The 11,837-nt window shown below is 48.8% G+C and overlaps 1 pseudogene; it reads right to left on the bottom strand.

The window, feature by feature from the left end:
• Nucleotides 1–7,126: 7,126 nt before the first annotated feature.
• On the bottom strand, nucleotides 7,127–7,578 carry LOC102772073 (annotated as a pseudogene).
• Nucleotides 7,579–11,837: the final 4,259 nt, after the last annotated feature.

The following is an 11,837-nucleotide window of genomic DNA, read 5'->3' as shown; positions in this document are numbered from 1 at the left end:
ATCAATTGATATGACCATGTGGTTTTTTTTCAAGTATAATTTTTAAAAAGGAAAACTCTTGGGCCCTAACCAGTTTGGCTCAGTGGATAGAGCATCGGCCTGGGGACTGAAGGGTCCCAGGTTTGATTCTGGTCAAGGGCACGTACCTTGGTTGCGGGCTCGATCCCCAGTAGGGGGCGTACAGGAGGCAGCTGATCCTGACTGATGTTTCTCTCTCATCAATGTTTCTAACTTTCTATCCCTTTCCCTTTCTCTCTGTAAAAATCAATAAAAAAATATTTTTAAGGAAGGTAAAATCTTGGCCCTCATATGAATAAAAAGTAAACACATGTCAAAGATTTTCTTGAGCTCATTCACTGACAAGGAGCCAGCAAGAGGCTGGAAATAGTTCAAATGAGAATCAGACTGCAGGTGTTTACTTTCTCTGCTGGACAAAATTCCTGTGCACGGCTGTGAACAGTAACCACTTGCATTGTAATCTGTCTTGAACAAGCCACCTCTATTCCGATGGCATTATAAAGTCAGTCAAAGGTAATCAATCTTACGCACCTTTAAACAATCAAATCATCATCAGCGGCCGCCTAGCGGGGAAAGCCCTCCTCTGCAGGGAAATGCAGGAATCTCTGTTTCCTTTTCCAAGCCTTTGCTCTGTTTTCTGGACTGACCCTCTGGAAGAAGTCAGGTCAATGTTCTTCCAGGAGAGAGACTCCTCCCGCATCCCTGTGACAGGCTCCCGGCTCTAGTAGGAGCTGGCCAGTCAGTGCCCGCCAGCAGGTGGCGCTGAGGCAAACCTCATCAGGGGCTGGGAGCTGAGGGGTAGCTCCCAATTTTCCACCATTGCCAGCCTCTAGGTCTAGGAGTTAGGTTTTATGATTTCACAATTTCTTTTTTAAAAAACATATTTCATTGATTTTTTTTCTTACAGAGAGGAAGAGAGAGGGATAGAGAGTTAGAAACATCGATGAGAGAGACACATCGAGGTACATGCCCTTGACCAGAATTGAACCTGGGACCTTTCAGTCCACAGGCTGATGCTCTACCCACTGAGCCAAACCAGTCTGGGCTGGTTTCACAATTTCACAGTGCCGTTTCCCTGAACGGTTTCACCTGGAGCCATGAATTCATTCATCGATTCAGTCCCATCAATCATGTTCCTGAGAGTCTCCAGACAGATTTGTGAGTGTCAAAACATCAGTCCTTGTCTTTGTTTGCCTGGCTTTGCTGCCAGGACTCAGCCTAAATTCTGAAATCTCAGGGTCTCGCTCCACCCCTGCCCTGCCTACCAGTGTGTCCCTGGAAAATTCACCTCATTACTCCTATAATCTCCTTTTTTTAAAAATTTCATTTTTATTGATTTCAGAGAGGAAGGAAGAGGGAGAGAGAGATAGAAACATCAATGATGAGCTAGAATCATCAATTGGCTGCCTCCTGCATGCCCTGCCCCCCACTGGAGATGGAGCCCACAACCTGGGCATGTGCCCTGAGCGGGAATTGAACCATGACCTCCTGGTTCATAGGTCTACACTGAGCCATGCCGGGTCGGGCTATAATTTCATTATTCCTATTTTCCAGGTGGGAAAGCAGACTCCTCCTCTTCTGGGGCTATCTTGGCTGTGTGTGCGGGAAGGCCGGTGCCTCCATCCTTCTTTGCTGCACCCTGACAATGCCGAGGACCGAGCATGGCTGGTACCACCCCGACCTTGTCCTTTCTCTGGCCTTCCTATCAGCTCACACTCACAGAGGCCTGCAGCGGAAAAAGCACCTCCCCAGCTCTTCCCAGGTCTAAAAGTTCTCCAGAATGTAGCGGGAATAACTACAAGCTCAGTCTCACCCCAACTCAGTAGTCAAGGTTCCCTGGAGTGACCTCACTTCCCTATTCAGCTGAGACCCCTGCTCTGGGATGGGGACAGCTGATGGGGATGGGGAGTGGCAGGCAGGGTCTGGAAAGCCATCGTGATGGTAAGGTCTGTGCTGGGACACAAGCGTGATGGTGGGGGCTGTAGTGTGGGGCCACCCAAGGGTGCATTTATCCCACTAGGGACTGGGCAGAGGTCCCCAGGAGGGTCCTACCCTGGCTTCTTGGCACTTCTCTGCATGCTGAGCCCAGGATTGTGGGAGAAAATCTTCCTCCCATCATGGGAAGTGGGGAGTGAGCTTGGGTGAGGGTCCCTGCCCCCACACCATGACTTTAACATCAGGAGCACAGAGGTCACCACAATGCTGTTGCCAAGCCCATCAGAAATTTCCCCAAAGAGGAACCTTTGAGAGAAAGGAGTGGGACTATTTAGGAGGTGGACCCTGGGGGTAAAGGTCTCTGAGCACCTTGGCCTGCAGGCAGAGAGATGTGGTGGGGATGAAGTAGAGAGGGTGGAGGGAGAAGCATGTGGAAAAGTAGAGGCAGAAAAGAGAAGCACCAGGAGCCCTCAGAGGCCTGCCTTTCCCTGAGGGACATGGCAAGCCCTGACAGGCCAGGAGCAGTCCCCACGCTATGAGCACACTCGGTGTCTCCCTTCCTTTCCCGGGAAGCATGCAGTCTGACTCAGCATTGCAGGACGGCCTGTTCCGAAAGCCTGGACTTCTTGTTCTAAGAAATTGGGACACCCCTGAGCCACTCCTTTAGGACGGGTCCCTGGGTGTCTGGTGAAGGCAATATTTCCCGTCCTCAGAGGTGCTCTGAGAAACTGCTGAAGCTTCTGATTTGGGGAAGGCTGTGCAGCTGAGACTGGGTCCCCTCTGTGGTCTAGACCAGATTTTCTGGTTTCTTCCTCTACTAGGAAAACTAACCATGATGGCTTCCTTTGGATGGATAGGCACCCTGGGATGCTTGGACCTACCTCAGGAAAAAAAGAAGGTGGGCCTTTGACGATCACTGTGCTGGGCACTCAGAAATCCTGGTATTTTGAATATCAGGGGAGTTGTGACTTTATTTTGGCTCCCAGGACGATGAAGCCGGACATACCCTAAAAGGACATGGAAGTTAGCAGCTCTTTCCAAGGATTTGGGAACCCTGCCCTCAACAGCCAGAGGAGCCCCCCACCCCCTTATCTCCTGTATAGGAGAAGGTGGGGGCGTCTGCAGGGCTATCTTTGGTGCCTGAGATCCCTTGAGGCGAGTCTGAGCCACACCGTCTTATCCTGTCATCCCTTTGTGACTTCTTTCTGCAGATATTCCAAGTCCAGCACATCCTCACCCTCAGTTGTGTGAGTTACCTATTGCTAGGCCACTGACTACCCCCAAACTTAGCCACAATAAACATGTATTCTCTCACACAGCTTCTGTGGCCCAGAATCCAGGAACAGCTCAGCTGGTGGTTCTGACTCAGGGTTTCTCATGAAGTGTGGTCGACATGTCACTCACAGAGAGATGGCTGGCAGGAAGCTTTAATTCCTCGCGTCATGGGCCTCTCCAGAGGGCTGCGTGTGTATCCTCACAACATGGCGGCTGGCTTCTCCATCCAGGAGAGTGAGGCTGGATATAGTCTTGAAAATCACATACCATCTCTCCTGTCATATCCTGTTGGTCACCCAGGTCAGCCCTATTTAACGTGGGAGGGGCCTATATAAGGACCTGACCAATAGGAGGTGGGGGTTTCTGGGGACAGTGGAGGCTGGCTACCACACCAGCCTTCAGGGAAATCTTCAGAAATATGAAACTCATACCCTGAGGTTTCCCTGTCTCGCAGCCTTTGGCATCTCATGATTTCCTCAGGAAACTGACTAGATGCACTCATTTCTCAGGGACAGTCCAGTCTGGGATCATAGAGACAATCTCAAACCCACTAACTCTGACCCATCTCACTCTGCCAGCCTGTAGCAGTTAAGGTGCTTTTGGAAGCCAGGGACTGAAGCTGATTCAGCCAAAAGTAGAATATATTGGAAGATTGCCAGAGTTTGTCACAGGATGGAGGGAAGCTGAAGAGCCAGGATCCAGGAAGGGCAGGGACCAGGAAACGCTGTAGAGCATTAACAGTGGGTTTGTGGCCTATCACTATGGAGCACAGCCATCAGTGGACTTAATACTAAAGCCCTCTGCCTCTGCTCCAATTTCCTGGCAGAGAGAATCTGATTGGTCCAACTGGAGTCAGGTGCCCACCCTGGGTCCAATCAGCAACAAGTGGGGGAAGGGGGCAGGTCTTAGAGCCAATAATATTGCTGAGGGCTGAGAGACTCATTAAGAGATATCTATTCAGGGAAGAGGATGGTTCTATGCAGCAGTAAAGTAACTGAAATATTAGGGAGCTCCAAGATCACATTGCATCCCCTTCATTCTAGAATCTCCCTGGGACTTTGAGAAGCTCCTCACTTATTCAAGAAGCTTTCCTCTTGCTTATTCTTCCCCATTGAATACTCTGCCTGGAGTCTTGCACCAGCTTATGGACTTCAAAGTCACTTCAAAATGTGGTTCAAAGGCTACCTACTTCAGAATCATCTGGGAAGCTGGTTAGAAATCCAGGTTATAGGGATTGGGGCTGGGACTCTGTATTTAAACCCACTCCACAGGTGATCCTAACACACAGCAAAGGGTGAGAAGCACCACCTTAGAGGGCTTCAGATGTAGCCTCATCCTAGCTGGCATGAGCCCCACAAGATGGTAGAACTCTCTGGAAGGCCAATTCTTCACCCCCATCCCCTCCACTATCTCCTGACAATTTATTTGATCTGTCCCTGCACTTTCTGGAGATTCTAATGCCCCTCTCCTAGCAGGAGTACTGCCCCGTGGGACACGCACCTTGTGTTCTGACCCTCAGCCGAGTCCATTCTCCCCAGATTGGGGAGAATCTGTTCTGATTCTCCCCAATACTCTTTTAAATTTAATTTTACCATTTAAAAACCTTTTATATTTACATAAATAATCTGAAATACTTCCTTGAAGTTAGGTGATAAATAACCAAATAAAGGAAAGAATTTCAATTACCCCTATTCCCAGGGTGTTATTAGTCCCTGTGCAGATGGGCCTAATGAGCATTGCACGAGGATGTCTAATTATCCTTAATGAGCTTCCAAAATTCATGGGGCATGAGAGGGTGAGGTTGATTGTTACCCAAATGACTCAGTGAATCATCAAGTCTTCTGGTATCTACACCCATCATGTTGACTCTTGGCTTGACCACGTGACATGCTTTGGCCAGTGGAGTATCGGCAACCATGACACAAACAGAGCTGTGATGAGTGCTGTGCTTTGAGACTTCCTCTTGGAACTGTCATGGAACCACCATGTGAGGAAACCTAGCTTGGACGATCTTCCTAGAAGATGGAGGACTTCATGGAGAGGGAGGTCTAGCCATCCTCACTGTCCCAGCTGAACCCAGCCCTCCGCTATTCCTCTAACTCGGTAGTCGGCAAACCGCGGCTCTCAAGCCACATGCGGCTCTTTGGCCCCATGAGTGTGGCTCTTCCACAAAATACCGACTTCTGCGCATGGACCACAAAGTTTCAATCACACTGTACATGCGCGCCCGTACATGTGGTATTTTGTGGAAGAGCCACACTCCAGGGGCCAAAGAGCCACATGTGGCTCGCGAACTGCAGTTTGCCGACCACTGCTCTAACTGAATGCAGCTGCACAAACAAGCCCTGGAAATATCCGCATAAGAATGCAACCAACCCATAGAATTATAAGAAATAATAATCGTTGTTTTAAGTCCTAAATTTTGGGTGTGTTGTTATGCAGCAATAGTCAACTGATACATAGGGTCATAATATTAACCACAGAACAGTATTTCTGTGCCACTAATTCCACCTGATACTCTGTAGCCTCATAAAGATCTACAGTAGGGGAGCAACCCCAAACACAGTGATTTAAAGAAGATTGTTTCTTTTTCTTGAATTAAGAGGTCAGAAGTAGGTGGTTCAGGGCTGGTGGGACAACTCTGCCCACCCTCCAAATGGCTTTGGATCCAAGGTGACTGCTTCAGCTCTTGCTATCTTCCCACCAGTTAGAAGAGAGAAGAGTGAAGGGAGGGCATGTCCATTCCTTTTAAGGGCCAATCCTGAATGTAGCACACATCACTTCTATTTCCATTCCCTTGGCTTGAACTTGGCCATATGGCTTCACCTACTTGGAAAGGAAATATAGTTTCTAGCTAGGCAGCATGTGCCAGCTAAAATATTGCAGTTTTTTTTTTTTTAATTTAAGGAGAAACTAAATATTTGAGAATAATCAGCAATCCATGCCACAGTCTGCCTCCTTTGTAAGTACTCTCATCAATAAATATGAGTGTTCCATAGACTAATGTACCAATTGGTTAGGATGCTTTGGGCTGCAAATAAAAATACTCAACTACAAGTTGTCTAAGAGTTGGAAGTTTTACTTTCTTCACACTTGATCTTTGCCAAAAGGAGATTATTATGAACTTAGGAGGTCTTGAGGTGGACATTTTTGAATCAATACTCCTTTCTTCTTTCTGCCTTCCCATGTGTGTTGAGGGTCCCTTCTTCACGGCTAGAAGATGGCTACAGTGGCTCCAAGCATCATAATCCACAGATAAAAATAACAACAGCTATCATGAATCGGATGCTCACCAGGTGCCAGAACTGTCTAAACCAGTGGTTCTCAACCTTCCTAATGCCGCGACCCTTTAATACAGTTCCTCATGTTGTCCTGACCTTCAACCATAAAATTATTTTTGTTGCTACTTCATAACTGTAATTTTGCTACTGTTATGAATCATAATGTAAATATCTGATATGCAGGATGTATTTTCATTGTTACAAATTGAACATAATTAAAGCCTAGTGATTAATCACAAAAACAGTATGTAATTATATATGTGTTTTCCGATGGTCTTAGGCGACCCCTGTGAAAGGGTCGTTCGACCCCCAAAGAGGTCGTGACCCACAGGTTGAGAACCGCTGGTCTAAACATTTTAGGTGAGTTCACTCATTTGATCTTCACAACAACCCTATGAAGAAGGAACCATTATTATTTTAATTTTGCAGATAAGGAACGTAAGGCAGAAAGGTCAAGTAACTTGCTCAAGATTGCACAGCTAATCAGAGGCAGGTTCACACTTTTAACCCTGATTCGGAACCCTCCTCCCCGCTCTCTTTCTATTTATTTATTTATTTATTTATATGTTTTAGTTATAGTTTGGTCTTTATTTTAAAATCTCATCTGCCAACTTATTTTAAAATCTCATCTGTTCCCCATGTTTTCCACCATCATGGGGAGCAGAAGTCTTCACAACCTTTTGCTTAGGTGCTGCCTTTGTGGGAGCCTTAGGAGCAGCCATTGCTGTCTTTTGAGACGCTTGCTTAGCCTTTTTTGCTTCCTGAGCAGCCTTGATAGCTTGTTCATGCTGAGCTTTCCTAACTTCAGGCTTCTGGTTCCTCTTGGTCATTATATCAGCAAGATGTGCACCAGTGATGGCCCTCTGGAATCTGAGTGCACAGCGGGTTCTTTTCTTTTGAATTTCTTCCGACTGTACCTTTTGGTGCTTTCTTCTGTAGAGGACAGCCCAGTTTACCTGCCCAGGATTCCTCTTGGGAAGGAATACCGACTCCCGTGGGTCCTGGCATAGCGCCTCCTGTGTCCGGGATGGAACTTGTACCCACTGAAACCACACAGCTCTACCTTCATGGCTGTGGCCGCCTGCTCAGCTGATCTACCGCAGGAAGGAAAGCTGAGAAGGTCTCCCTGTTTCCATTTACTAGAGAGGGAAGACCTTTCCAACAGCCCCCAGGAGATTGCCCACTCTCCCTCAGTGGCCAGAACAAGGTCTACCTACCCTAACCCAGTCACAGTGGAGGGGAGTGGAAACACATATAATTATCTGTGACCCATCATAATGCCCCCCTACCTCCACCCTCTCACCTGAACAAAACAGACTTCTTTTAGCCTAGGAAGTCGGGGGCAAACCATCTGTCCTGAAGGCGATGGGGGAACCAGGCCTAGTTGGGGGTTCCCAGCTCATAGGGATTGAAATAAGGGTGGCTCAGACCCCCCCCTCCCCCTCCACCAGACTCCTGCTATTTCTCAGGCTTACAATCGTGTGGCTCTGGTTTCCTGCTTCTGCTGAATTCTAGCAGCTGTTCCCTTTAGTTTTATCTTGGAATTGACTCAAACGTAGGCTGCACTTCTTCTCCCAAGAAACCATGACTAACAGGCTGCTCTCCGAGCAGAATTTCACTGGAGACGTGCGAGTCTGAAAGTGATAGCGCTGCTCAGCACGCAACTGAGAGTGGCACTGGGGCATCCCTGTGCTGTGGCCACCTACCCACGCAGGACTGCCTGCTCCCCTCCCCTGGCTCAACTTCCACCTTCCCTCCTTCCTCACAGCTTCCCCCGCCACCTCGTCGCCCCCATGGGCTTCGGGTGCTCCCTCCTGACACCAACAGTTTGAGCAGTTTGGCCCTTCCCAGCCTCTCCCCGAAACTGCTACCAGGCTGCCTCTGCAAGGCCAAACCCAGCAAGGGCCTCAGAACAAAAGGGCCTCAGGACGTAAGTCTTTCCCTTAACAATGCAGGGTCTGCTCTCCTGAGAGGGAAGCGGGTGGTAAATACCAACACCTCCCTCCTCCCTCTGCACTCGCCAGGTGCAGGTGCGTTGGAAATTGAGGCTTCAGAATAAGCTGACTTCCAAGAGGGCCTCCTCCCAGTGCCTGGACTGCGAGGCACCCTCAGTTCACAGTGAAGGGCATGGCCACTTTTCCAGAATCTGAGGAGATGAAATCAACTGCATTAAAAGATACTGTCTTCCTGGAGTTTTATAAACGCCTGTCTCCCAAACTGGTGCCTCTGGACGCCTTCAGGGGTCACCCCTTATGGCCAGCCGGTTCTCAGCCTCAGAGGCTCAAAACCCTCCCAGATTCCTTTTAGGAGCCTGGGAAGGAGGGGTGTGTAGGAGGAGGGAAGGAGGAAGGGGCAGCCGGCTGGGCGGCTGGGCGCTGTGTGGAGCCAAGAGCTGTGAGAACGTGAGAACCCTGGGTCAGGGTGGCCTCAGGGCTGAGAACAGGAATGTCTCTTGTGCTACTTTCCATTGTGTGCTGCTCACACAACAGCCCATCCCCACGGTTGCTCTGGGAGCTGGGAAAATGCTCTCCCTCCCTCGTCACTCATTTGGTTCAATTCCAGGTCAGAAAGAAAGGCAACAGCTGCAAGAAATCAGCAGAAGCAGGATGGTGGCCATAAGAACATAAGCCCTGAAAACTGGCAGAAATCTCCAGGAGGCCTTCATACAGCCACTGTCTCACACACCCCATTTCAGGGGTGGAGATGGCAGTCGGGGACTGGGTTATGGTTTGGGGGCATTTATCCCTCTTGCCTGCCAGGATTCTCAAACTGTGGTCCCTAGCCACCCGCATGGGCAGCATCTGGAAACTTGTGAGAATGCAATTTCTTTAGGATTTTTAAAATTGACTTTTTTTTTTTTTTTTTAGAGAGTGAAAGGTAGAGGGAGAAAGAAACAGTGAAAGAAACAGCAATGTGAGAGCGGAGCATCGATTGGCTGCTTCCTACATGGCCCCTACTGGGGATCAAGGCCTGACCTGGAATCCAACCTGCAACCTTTCAGTGCACAGGGTGACCCTCAAGCAGTGCACAACACTGGCCAGGCAAGAATGCGATTTCTTTTTTAAAAATATATATTTTTATTGATTTCAGAGAGGAAGGGAGAAGGAGAGAGAAATAGAAACATCAACGATGAGAGAGAATCATTGATCAGCTGCCTCCTGCACATCCCCCACTGGGGATGTGCCCGCAACCTGGGCATGTGCCCTTGACCGGAATCAAACCTGGGACCCTTCAGTCCGCAGGCTGACGCTCTATCCACTGAGCCAAACCAGCTAGGGCAAGAATGCAGTTCCTTGGCCCCACCACGGACCTACCTCATCAAGCTTGCAGGGTGGGGCCCTGATACCTGTGTTCTAAGAAGCTCCCCAGGTGACCCTTGGCAAACACCTGGAGTCTGAGAAGTGCTGCTCAGAGCTAGCAGGAGGCTGATTTGTTCAGGTTCCGTTTATTCCCTCTCTGCTCGCGATTCATTTAGGGGCAGGCGTGGGGTCCTGTTCTGGTCAAGGAGGCAGTAGGGGCTTTTGGGAAGACCCCCCCAGATCCCCCCATAAAACAAGAAGCCTTGCCCTGCTGTTTTGCCTTTGGATGCCGTCAGAGGTCACGAAGCCGAGGGGTTGTAGGTGGGGGCTCAGTCAGGCTGCTGGGGTGTGCATCCCAGGGGAGAGGGCAAAGGGAATAATGGGACAAAATAATGATAGTAATCGCTGCTGACACTTCTCAAGGGCTTGCCATATGCCAGGTGCTGTTCTGCTCACTTAGCATATTTGCCCTCATAACAGCTCTATGGCTTAGGTCCTGTTCTCACTTTATACGAGGAAAGTGAGGCACAGAAAAGTCTAAATGAATTGTCCAAAGTCACACAACTAATATATGGAAGCCAGGATTCAGACATAGGCCATCGTGTATGGCTTCAAGGTCACTTGGCATTTTCCTCAGGGCAATGGGAAGCTGTTGAAAGGATCTAACCAGGAGGCAGCAGCTCTGATTCACCATTTATTTATTTGTTTGTTTATTTCAGAGCGGAAGGGAGAGGGAGATAGAAACATCAATGATGAGAGAGAATTATTGATTGGCTGCCTCCTATACACCCCTTACCCGGGACTGAGCGCAATACAGCGTGTGCCCTTGACCAGAATCGAACCCAGGACCCTTCAGTCCACAGGGCGACGCTTTATCCACTGAGCTAAACCGGCTAGGGCTCTGATTCACCTTTTAAAATTCACTAAAATGCTTTGCTTATAAAATTCTCCGGGTGGTTGGGGACAAGCCAGACACACTTGCACAGCCTGTTCTTCAGCCTCTTTCGCTTGTCTCTGAGACGTCACCACCGTGAGCAAACCCAGAGGCTTGGGTGACTGTCTGGGACCAGGGTGACTCAGGTGCTGACAGGGCAGGAGAACCACTAATCCCAGTCACCCTCCGGAAGTAGGGGACAGAGAAAAAAAGCACCAAATAACTATGATATTAGTCAAATTGAAGAATAGAAAGATGGCCCAGCCCGAGTGGCTCAGTGGTTGACCTATGAACCAGGAGGTCATGGATTGATTCCCGGTCAGGGCACATGCCCGGGTTGTGGGCTCGATCCCCAGTGTGGGGCATGCAGGAGGCAGCCGATTAATGATTCTTTCTCATCATTGATGTTTCTCTCTCTCTCCCTCTCCCTTCCTCTCTGAAATCAATCAAAACATATTTTATTTTAAAGAAAGATAATCTTTGAAGAGTGGGATTGTTGGTGATTTTTTAACCTGAATTTTTACATTTTCTGACAGTTGTTCATTAAAGACGAATTTTTATTTTTTTTTAAATATATTTTTTTATTCATTTTTTTACAGAGAGGAAGGGAGAGAGATAGAGAGTTAGAAACATTGATGAGAGAGAAACATAGATCAGCTGCCTCCTGCACATCCCCCACTGGGGATGTGCCTGCAACCAACGTACATGCCCTTGACCGGAATCGAACCTGGGACCCTTCAGTCTGCAGGCCGACGCTCTATCCACTGAGCCAGACCGGTTCGGCCATTAAAGACGAATTTTATTATGTGTAAAGAAGAGTCCTCAGCCCTCTGTGGGATGGTTGGCCTCTGCTGCTTTAGCTGAAATAGTCCCAATGGTGGCCGACGCTTTGAAATTGTTGACAGCGCGCCAGCCTTTCTCCATGCTTTACGTGTTGTGTATTAATGTACTGAATCCTCACTGGCTTGGTCAGGGTCAGGAAGCTGAGGAGTGCCAGGCTGGAGTCCAGGCTCTCAACTGTACGCTATTCTGCGTTTCTGGAAATTGTTTCCACGTCCCCTGTGGATGAGAGGCCCGTGTTCCCTCACTGCCTCC

This window comes from Myotis davidii, unplaced genomic scaffold, assembly GCF_000327345.1.
Source record: "Myotis davidii unplaced genomic scaffold, ASM32734v1 scaffold149, whole genome shotgun sequence".
NCBI lineage: Eukaryota > Metazoa > Chordata > Mammalia > Chiroptera > Vespertilionidae > Myotis > Myotis davidii.
The sequence above is the reverse complement of the archived record's forward strand: the minus strand, read 5'-3'. Positions and strand labels throughout refer to the sequence as shown.